Source organism: Mesoplodon densirostris, chromosome 12 (genome assembly GCF_025265405.1).
Source record: "Mesoplodon densirostris isolate mMesDen1 chromosome 12, mMesDen1 primary haplotype, whole genome shotgun sequence".
Lineage (NCBI taxonomy): Eukaryota > Metazoa > Chordata > Mammalia > Artiodactyla > Ziphiidae > Mesoplodon > Mesoplodon densirostris.
In genome coordinates this window covers 54165486-54174797 of record NC_082672.1, presented here as the reverse complement: position 1 = coordinate 54174797, position 9312 = coordinate 54165486, and the positions used below count along the sequence as shown (strand labels likewise).

At 41.0% G+C, this 9312-nt stretch overlaps 1 non-coding gene across 1 annotated transcript; it reads right to left on the bottom strand.

The window, feature by feature from the left end:
* Positions 1 to 7601: 7601 nt before the first annotated feature.
* On the bottom strand, positions 7602 to 7674 carry TRNAD-GUC (transfer RNA aspartic acid (anticodon GUC)). Its single transcript has one exon. It is a non-coding gene; the product is annotated as a tRNA-Asp (tRNA).
* Between the last annotated feature and the right edge of the window lie 1638 nt (positions 7675 to 9312).

The following is a 9312-nucleotide window of genomic DNA, read 5'->3' as shown; positions in this document are numbered from 1 at the left end:
GACATTCTTTTGAATACAGAACTCCAGACAGCCATTACCAGTTGTTTGAAAATGCTCATCTCTGTTCTAATTCCTCTTTCACTGTATAGTCCTCCAAACATTTTAAGGTAGCTATGGAGTCTTCTGTCAGTGTGTTGCTCTAAGACTGAGAACCATTAATTTCTTGAGTTATATGACATGGTTTTGAGCCTCCCTTACTCTCCTGGTAACAGCAGAGTTGCATCAAAAGCTCATTTAACTTCCAGAGATTCAGTGATATCTGTGTTATACCAAACCACAACAACAAAAGCTTTGGCGGGAAATCCCTTTATGCTACCCTTCCTATTTACACTCACCATTCCCACAGGATTCACAGTGAACCTGGGAAGGGGAGCCTTAGAAAACATACATAGGGAAACAAAAGGAGATCATTCATGGTTTTTGACCTTTCTGTGACCCAGGTGCTGGCAATATAAAATCTACTTAAGGAATTTCCAAAGATAAAGTTGACTCTACATGATTTATAGCGTGGTGACTTTAGAACTTATACCCCAACTAGAATGTGACTTCACTCTATTCTTTCCTGAAGGTGGTCCTCTTTGCCCTCCTTTCACTTTAGAGTTGGAAGAAGGACTCCCCATGTGGTCTCAGCAGCAGAAGAAGTTATCATCTTATCAGTTCTACATATGCAGCACCTTAGCAGCACAGGGCTTACTGAAAACCAAAATCCTGCATCTCCAAACATGTACAATAAAACTCAAAGATGATGCACCCATTCATAGTGTGAATGCAAATAGAATAGTCAGCTCCCACCCAGCCCCATTGTCATTTATCTTGCATTATCTTACCCCACTAGGTAAAATCATACTCCAAGTGTGTGATTTAACTATCATTTACAGATGACTCAAGCGAAAAGCACATTGAAGAGGATGCAGTACCAAGAAGATACTCAGTAAATGTTAGCCTATTCCGACCTCAGCAGGTGCTCTATCCTGCACAGGTGCAGGCCTTTACCTGAATCGCTATTATTCTCACCTCATCACCTCATCAAGCCTGTCATGATGTTTCTAGTCCAGGGTGCCATTGCCCAGTGTATTTGCTAGTGTTCCCAGGTTTGCATGCTTCTGATTTGCCGACTGACTTTTGGACAGCATTTTCCTTTTTACACGTTCAAACTGAGTGGGAGACAGTTGGCTCTGTATAACAGAGTGCCACCTGGTTAAAAATATTCTAAAACGTTATTTAATGATTTTCTAAAAATTACATATGTTGAAATAACTTTCTAGGCCCCAGATGGAGCTACTCCTGACTGGGGTGTCAGGTCAGCAAACCGAAACTTAGATGGCTTTCCTGCCCCTGTAAATGCTCCACTTGACTATAAACACAGCCTATCCAGTCAGCCAATCCCCAAACACCAATCCCCAAGGCCCACCTCTGGGCCTTCTCACCCCAAACAAAGGTAACTATGTGGCCCTAGCCAATCAGATATTTTCTATTTTTCTCTTCCTTGTTCTTGGTGCTTCCTGCCTTCTGCTCCATTTTGCTGTTCTGGAAAAGGAGATTGCCTGCTTCGTTTGTAACACCTAAATTGTCTTCTTTAATCATTTTTTTCTTACAATTTTATTTATTTATTTATTTATTATAATTCATTTAATTAATTAATTTATTTATGGGAATATAATTGCTTTACAATGTTGTGTTAGTTTCTGCTGTATGACGAAATGAATCAGCTATATGCATACACCTATCCCCTCCCTCTTGGACCTCCCTCCCATCCCCCCCCACCCCCCCAACCCGCCGATCTAGGTCATCACAGAGCACTGAGCTGAGCTTCCTGTGCTATACTGCAGGTTCCAACTAGCTATCTCTTTTACACGTGGTAGTATATATATGTCAATCCCAATCTCCCAACTCATCCCATCCTCCCCTTGCCCACCCTGTGAAACATGTAGCAAGTTGAAACAATAGAGTGCCATCCCCATCGCTGGTCTCCTGTTACACAGTAAAGATTCCTCAAGTAGCAGAAGAGAAATAAAGGAAGAAGAGATTTAATATTTTGTTGTTGTTCATCCACTTTGTCTCAAGTTTAAGGTACACTGAATTTAAGAATCTGTCTCCTCATCCTCCACCTTTGGCTCAGCTTCCAGCAGCTTTGGTTGTAGTCATGCCTGTACTAAGCCTGCAAATACAATAAAACAGGGAAGTACAAAAAATTCACCAAAGGCTGTCAGGAGATCCTCCAAATGATGAAGGATGACGATACTATATAGAAAATGAAGCCATCTGAGAGATGTGAGATATCCTGAAGGAAGAGAAAGTTCACCTGCATTATTTCAGGAAGGCTTCTGATACCATGTGATACCAAAGAACAATGCCCAAGTGCAGGATAGACAAGAAATGAAAGAGAAGAAACAGGTTTCTCAAAGAAGAGAGAGAGCTATAAAGAGAACCACGAACCTCTACAAGCATCAGGCTTAAAGGGGTTAGATTTACATATAGATCATCCAAAAATAGAAAATAGGATTGGCATACGAAGCTCCAATATGCCCCTCCCTCCTTGCAATTTCTAAAGGTGAAGGTCAGTATTTAACAAAACCACAGAGGTTAATAAAACACACACACACACACACACACTTGCAGATGCATAGATAAATAATGTTTTATATATAAATAAAACATTATATACTTATAATGTTACAATAATAACATTATAAATAAACATATATAAAACATTATAAAGGATCAAGATTAAAATATATCCTGATACTGTAAAAAAAAATTATAGTAAGAAATATGGCTGAAAAACTAAGGACCCTGCATGATTAGGGATGAGTTTTGTGTCACTTGCTATACACACACACACACACACACACACACACACACACACACAATACAGCTTAAAATTTTTAGGCCTGATCTGTAATGTACAGGGGAGCAGTGTGGGATAGAAAATTGCTCTAGGATAGAGCATGGTGTCTGGAACTAGAATATCCCAGGTTTGAGTCCTGGCTTGGCCACTTGCTGTTTACTTTAACTAAAATTTTCTGAGTCCCAGTTTTCTCATATTTAAAACTGACATAATAAGAGAGAAGTGACAACATGTTGTATTCTGTAATGTCTAGATGACATAATGCCATCTCCTTTCAAGTACTGAGTAGACAAGAAAATAAGCATAAAGAAAAATTCCATTTTCTTGAGCCAAGACTTCCTGGCTGTGCTGTTTGGGTTATTCCACTGCTTTTTCAATAATTAGGAAAACAGGAATAATGGAAGCACCAGTAAAAATAACTCAACTTAGAAAAAGTAATGAGGCCAGAAAAACCCATTCTAATGTGTATTTTTATACATCAGAAAAAAAAATTCATTTTGTAATGCTATATTGGGACCATCCCTAGAGGTCATCTGTCCTAGACAAGTTGTATTAATTATCAGTCCAAGTTCAGAGCTGGTAATAGAAATACCTCCAGGTATTTTATGAAGAAAGAGATTTAAATCAGAGAAATAGCACTTCAAGAAAAACAAATACCGCACGCTAACACAAATATATGGAATCAAAAAAAACAAAAAAAAGAAAGAAAATAGTCAGAAGAACCTAGGGGCAAGACGGGAATAAAGATGCAGACCTACTAGAGAATGGACTTAAGGATATGGGAGGGGGAAGGGGAAGCCGGGACAAAGTGAGAGAGTGGCATGGATATATATACACTACCAAACGTAAAACAGATAGCTAGTGGGAAGCAGCCGCATAGCACAGGGAGATCAGCTCGGTGCTTTGTGACCACCTAGAGGGGTGGGAGGGAGGGAGACGCAAGAGGGAAGAGATATGGGAACATATGTATATGTATAACTGATTCACTTTGTTATAAAGCAGAAACTAGCACACCATTGTAAAGCAATTATACTCCAATAAAGATGTAAAAAAAAAAAAAGAAATAGCACTTCAAAAACTGCTTGAAGGGCTGGAGGTCACCACTGACATGACTGAGCTCGAGAACAAACTGCTCCTACATCAGCAGCCTCTCTAACACCTCACCTCCTCTCGACAGCTTTGCTTGTCAGCAGGAAAGAAAACAATCACAGCTACAGATCATCTCTACTAACATTTGTAGAGAAAAAGATAGCCAATAAGAAATTTCAATGTGTTAGTTACTAAGAGCAAGTGTTCAGGGTCCGCAGGGGCCATGCTTGGGATGGTTGGGTTTTCATTCCCAAGCCTGAGAGTGGGATTTAGTGTCCTGGGTGGTCGGGAAGGCCCAGAGTCACTTTTTTCATTTATGAACCTTTTTAATGAGAGACACTCAAGTGTGATACAACCACTCTGCCTGTTCAGTGCGTAATTTTAAGAACAATAAAAACAATTTTAGAAACAGATAAAACCAAAATAATCTTCGCCACTAGGGAGAGAAACAAAGAATTATTTAACTACCATTTGTTCCTTACATTATAAATTTCCAAACTAGCAATTTTGGTGGTCTTTAAAGTGAAGCTGAGGGAACTTCAAGATGATTACCCACATCTGAGACTGGAAAGTACCCCCCCCCCCTTTTTTTTTTTTTGCGATACGCAGGCCTCTCACTGTTGTGGCCTCTCCCGTTGCGGAGCACAGGCTCCGGACGCGCAGGCCCAGCGGCCATGGCTCACGGGCCCAGCCGCTCCGGGGCACGTGAGATCCTCCGGGACCGGGGCACGAACCCGCGTCCCCTGCATCAGCAGGCGGACTCTCAACCACTGCGCCACCAGGGAAGCCCTGGAAAGTACCCTTAAGTCCTGTTCTGGATAGCGGCTTAGAGTGTCTGATGTGTGCAGCTTCAAGTAAATTGAAATTGAAAGTTGGCTCTGAAATAACAAATTTTACAAAATGCAGAAGATTGAATCTTAAATGAAAATAACAAAATTTTCTCTGCATTTAAAAAATGTAGGTGTCTTCTATGACTTTAATATCAAGGCATATGTACCAATACTGTTTTCTCACTGGTACCTTCTCCTCCAAAACTTGACCCTCTTGTACTTGATTTTCCTCCTGCAGTCCTAGGCAAATTGTAACTTTTTTTTTTTCTTTTTCAGTTGACAGACATTATTTGAACTGCCATCCTTATAGTAAGATTCAGGTGAGGGTAAGCTTGGGCAGGGAGGGAATCAGCGGGTATGTATAAATTTGCCATCTTCTCCTGTTCTTACTTCATACGCTCCCGAGACCTGGAAGGTCAGGCACACTCTCTCCATCTGTTGCATGGGTACCCGGCATTCTCAGGGTGGTTTGTTTCTGAGGGTTACAGCTGCCGGATTAACACTTTTTTTTTTCTAAATGACTCAGATCTTTATGTTCTGTTGCTTTAGGGTAATACCTATGACAAATATTAGGACATGACTGTGCAGGACTAGAAAGAGTGGACGTGACAACTAGCATTCACTGTAGGAAGTAGCATCTGAAGGTTAAAACTCTTCAAGTCTGATGACTCAGCCACCCAAGTCCCAGGTACTTACGTGTCATATTCCTATAAACACCCGATACTTCCCTCCGTAACATATTACTAGGTTAGAGACATAATAAAAGTCAAATTTGATGACAAAAGTCTTGGTGTCCAGGGGCTGCCCTGGTGGCGCAGTGGTTGAGAATCTGCCTGCTAATGCAGGGGACACTGGTTCGAGCCCTGGTCTGGGAGGATCCCACATGCCGCGGAGCATCTAGGCCCATGAGCCACAACTACTGAGCCCGTGTGCCACAACTACTGAGCCTGTGCATCTGGAGCCTGTGCTCCGCAACAAGAGAGGTCGCGATAGTGAGAGGCCCGCGCACCGCGATGAAGAGTGGCCCCCACTTACCACAGCTAGAGAAAGCCCTGGCACTGAAACAAAGACCCAACACAGCAAAAATAAATAAATAAGTTAATAAACTCCTAGCCCCAACATCTTCTTTAAAAAAAAAAAAAAAAAAAGTCTTGGTGTCCAGAGACACTCAGTGCTGGGACCAAGAGCAATAGCTGTGATTAATTCTCAGTATGGATGATACAGTTATTAATTTCACAGCTCTGTTGAGACATTATATGCCAGGCACTTCCGCTCAGGTTTATGTGGGATGGCTCTGTGATTAGGCACTATTATTATTTCCATTTTTACAATGGAAACTGACGCACAGAGGGGTTAAGTAATTTGTTCAAGGTCACACAACAGTGGTAGCCTCAGAATCCAAATCCTAGCCTTTTGGATGAACTTCCTCCCTGGGATCTCTGTTCATATTACTGTTATTATTCTGGTCACCCAGCCTCAAAATATCAGATCTGGGAGGGATCTTAGAAGTTATAGCAACCCATTCATTGTAGGGATGAGAAAAACAAAGCCATGAGAACTTTAAATGACGGTCTTGAGGATCCATATCTGGATGATGGCAAAACCAAGAGTATAACCAATGTTGTTTTTTCTATTACATCACACCTTGGCTTTTTTTTTTTTTTTTTTTTTTTGCGGTACGCGGGCCTCTCACTGTTGTGGCCTCTCCCACTGCGGAGCATAGGCTCCAGACGCGCAGGCTCAGCGGCCATGGCTCACGGGCCCAGCCGCTCCGCAGCACGTGGGATCTTCCCGGACCGGGGCACGAACCTGCATCCCCTGCATCGGCAGGCAGACTCTCAACCACTGTGCCACCAGGGAAGCCCGCCATTGTTCTTTATTGCTAATGAAGCACCAGGTCTTACCCACTTCCTCCCTAGCTTTTATGATCTCTGTCCCTTCATTCCTGTCCCCACTGCCGTCACTCAAATCCAGGCACTGGTTACCCTTTGCCTAGCAGAGTGTGGTTAACTCTGACCGGCCTCAGGACTGCCTGCCTCTCTTCCTTCAACTGGGTAGAAATGAGAACCAAATTAATTAGTAATTATACAGTTGACCTTTCAAAAAATGTTGTGTCTATTCCATTCAGTCATTTTCTAAATGTTGCCGAATTTCTCCTTTGTAATTGCTAATTGTTATTTTTAAACATCTTTAAACATTATTCATGCTCAATTTTCCCTTGTAATTAGATGCAATTATTAATTTTCAAAATTGAAGTATAGTTGATTTACAACATTGTATTAGTTTCTGGTGTACAGCAAAGTGATATATATATATATATATATATATAGTCTTTTTCATATTCTTTTCCGTTATGGTTTATCACAGGATATTGAATGCAATTCCCTGTGCTATACAGTAGGACCTTGTTTTTTATCTGTTTTATATATAGTAGTTTGTATCTGCTAATCCCAAACTCATTTATTCCCCTCCTTTCCCCTTTGGTAACCATAAGTTTGTTTTCTATGTTTGTGAGTCTGTTTCTGTTTCGTAAATAAGTTCATTTGTGAGATATTTTAGATTCCACATATAAGTGATATCATATGGTATTTATCTTTCTCTTTCTGACTTACTTCACTTAGTATGATAATCTCTAGTCCCATCCATGTTGCTGCAAATGACATTGTTTCATTCTTTTTTATGGCTGAGTAGTATTTCATTGTATGTATATGTGCGTATGTATGTATATATGTATACGAGTATATATATGTATATATGTATATGTTTATATACCATATATTCCTTTTTTTTTTTCTTGGCCATGCCATGCAACTTGTGGCATCTTAGGATCTTAGTTCCCTGACCAGGGATTGAACCTGGGCCCTTAGCAGTGACAGTGTGGAGTCCTAACTACTGGACCACCAGGGAATTCCTTATACCACATCTTCTTTATCCATCTGTCAATGGACATTTAGGTTGCTTCCATGTCTTAGCTATTGTAAATAGTGCTGCTGTGAACATTGGGGTGCATGTGTCTTTTCAAATTATAGTTTTCTCTGGTTATATGCCCAGGAGTGGGATTGCTGGATCATATGGCACCTCTATTTTTAGTTTTCTGAGGAAACTCCATACTGTTTTCCACAGTGGCTGCCCCAATTTACATTTCCACTAGCAGTGTAAGAGGGTTCCCTTTTCTTCACACCCTCTCCAGCATTTATTATTTGTAGACTTTTTAATGATGGCCATTCTGACTGGTGTGAGGTGATACCTCACTGTTGTTTTGAAATATACATTTGAGGTCAACAGCAGCATATAGATTTTTTTAAAAAGCTTTAATCTCTCCTCTAAAGTCCAAACTCATATCTGCTTACTCAACAACAATCATCTCAAACCTAACATGTCTAAAGTGAACTCCTGTCCTTCTCCTATATATCAAAACCAATTTCTCTCTATTTTCCTAGACTCAACTATGTACTTCCAGTAACTCAGACCAGAAACCTTAGAGTCATCCTTAACTCTTTTCTTTCTCTCACATAACACATTCAGTCAATCAGCAAACGTTGACTTTACCTTTAAAGCATGTTCAGGGACTTCCCTGGTGGTTCAGTGGTTAAGAATCCACCTTCCAATGCAGGGGACGTGGGTTCAATCCCTGGTCAGGGAACTAAGATCCCACATGCCGTGGAGTAATTAAGCCTGTGCCCTGCAACTACTGAGCCTGCACGCCTCAACTAGAGAGTCTGTGTGCTGCAAACTACAGAGCCCACGCGCTCTGGAGCCCGCATGCCACAACTAGAGAGCCCACGCGCCGCAACAAAGAGCTCGCATGCCATGACGAAGATCCTGCAGGCCGCAACTAAGACCAGAGGCAGAAAAAAAAAAAAAGTTCAGAACATGACCACTTGTCACTCCTCCACCACTCTCACTTTGTCCAAGTCATCTCTTTAAAAAAATTTTTATTGACATATAGTTGATTTATAATGTGATAATTTCTTCTATAAAGTGACTCAGTTATACATATATATATTTTTCATGTTCTTTTCCATTATGGTTTATCACAGGATGTTGAATATAGTTCCCTGTGCTATACAGTAGGACCTGTTGTTTATCTATTTTATATTTTGCATCTCAAGCCATCATCTCTTGATGAATTGTTGCAACAGCTTCCTAACTGGTCTCCTTACTTTCCTACCATCTTTTCTTAATACAGCTACCACAGTGACCCTGTTAAAATCCGAGTCAGACCATGTCACTCCATCACTCAAAGCCTCCAATGTCTTCCATCTCACCCAAAGTCAGAGCTCTTACACGGCTCACAGGGACCTAACAATCTGCACCCCACCCTCCAGCCCCGCCTCTCTGACCTCATCTCTCACTCACTTCCCTTTCTCACTCCACTTCAGACACTCTGGATTTCTCAGAATCTCCAAGCAGGTGTCAGGACTTTTGTACTTGCTTCTGCTTGAATGCCTTTCTCTGAAGTATTTTGATGTCTGCTCTCCCATCTCCTTCTATACTCAGAAACATATGTTCAGTGAAGCTTTCCTAGATAATTTTTTCTAAAGT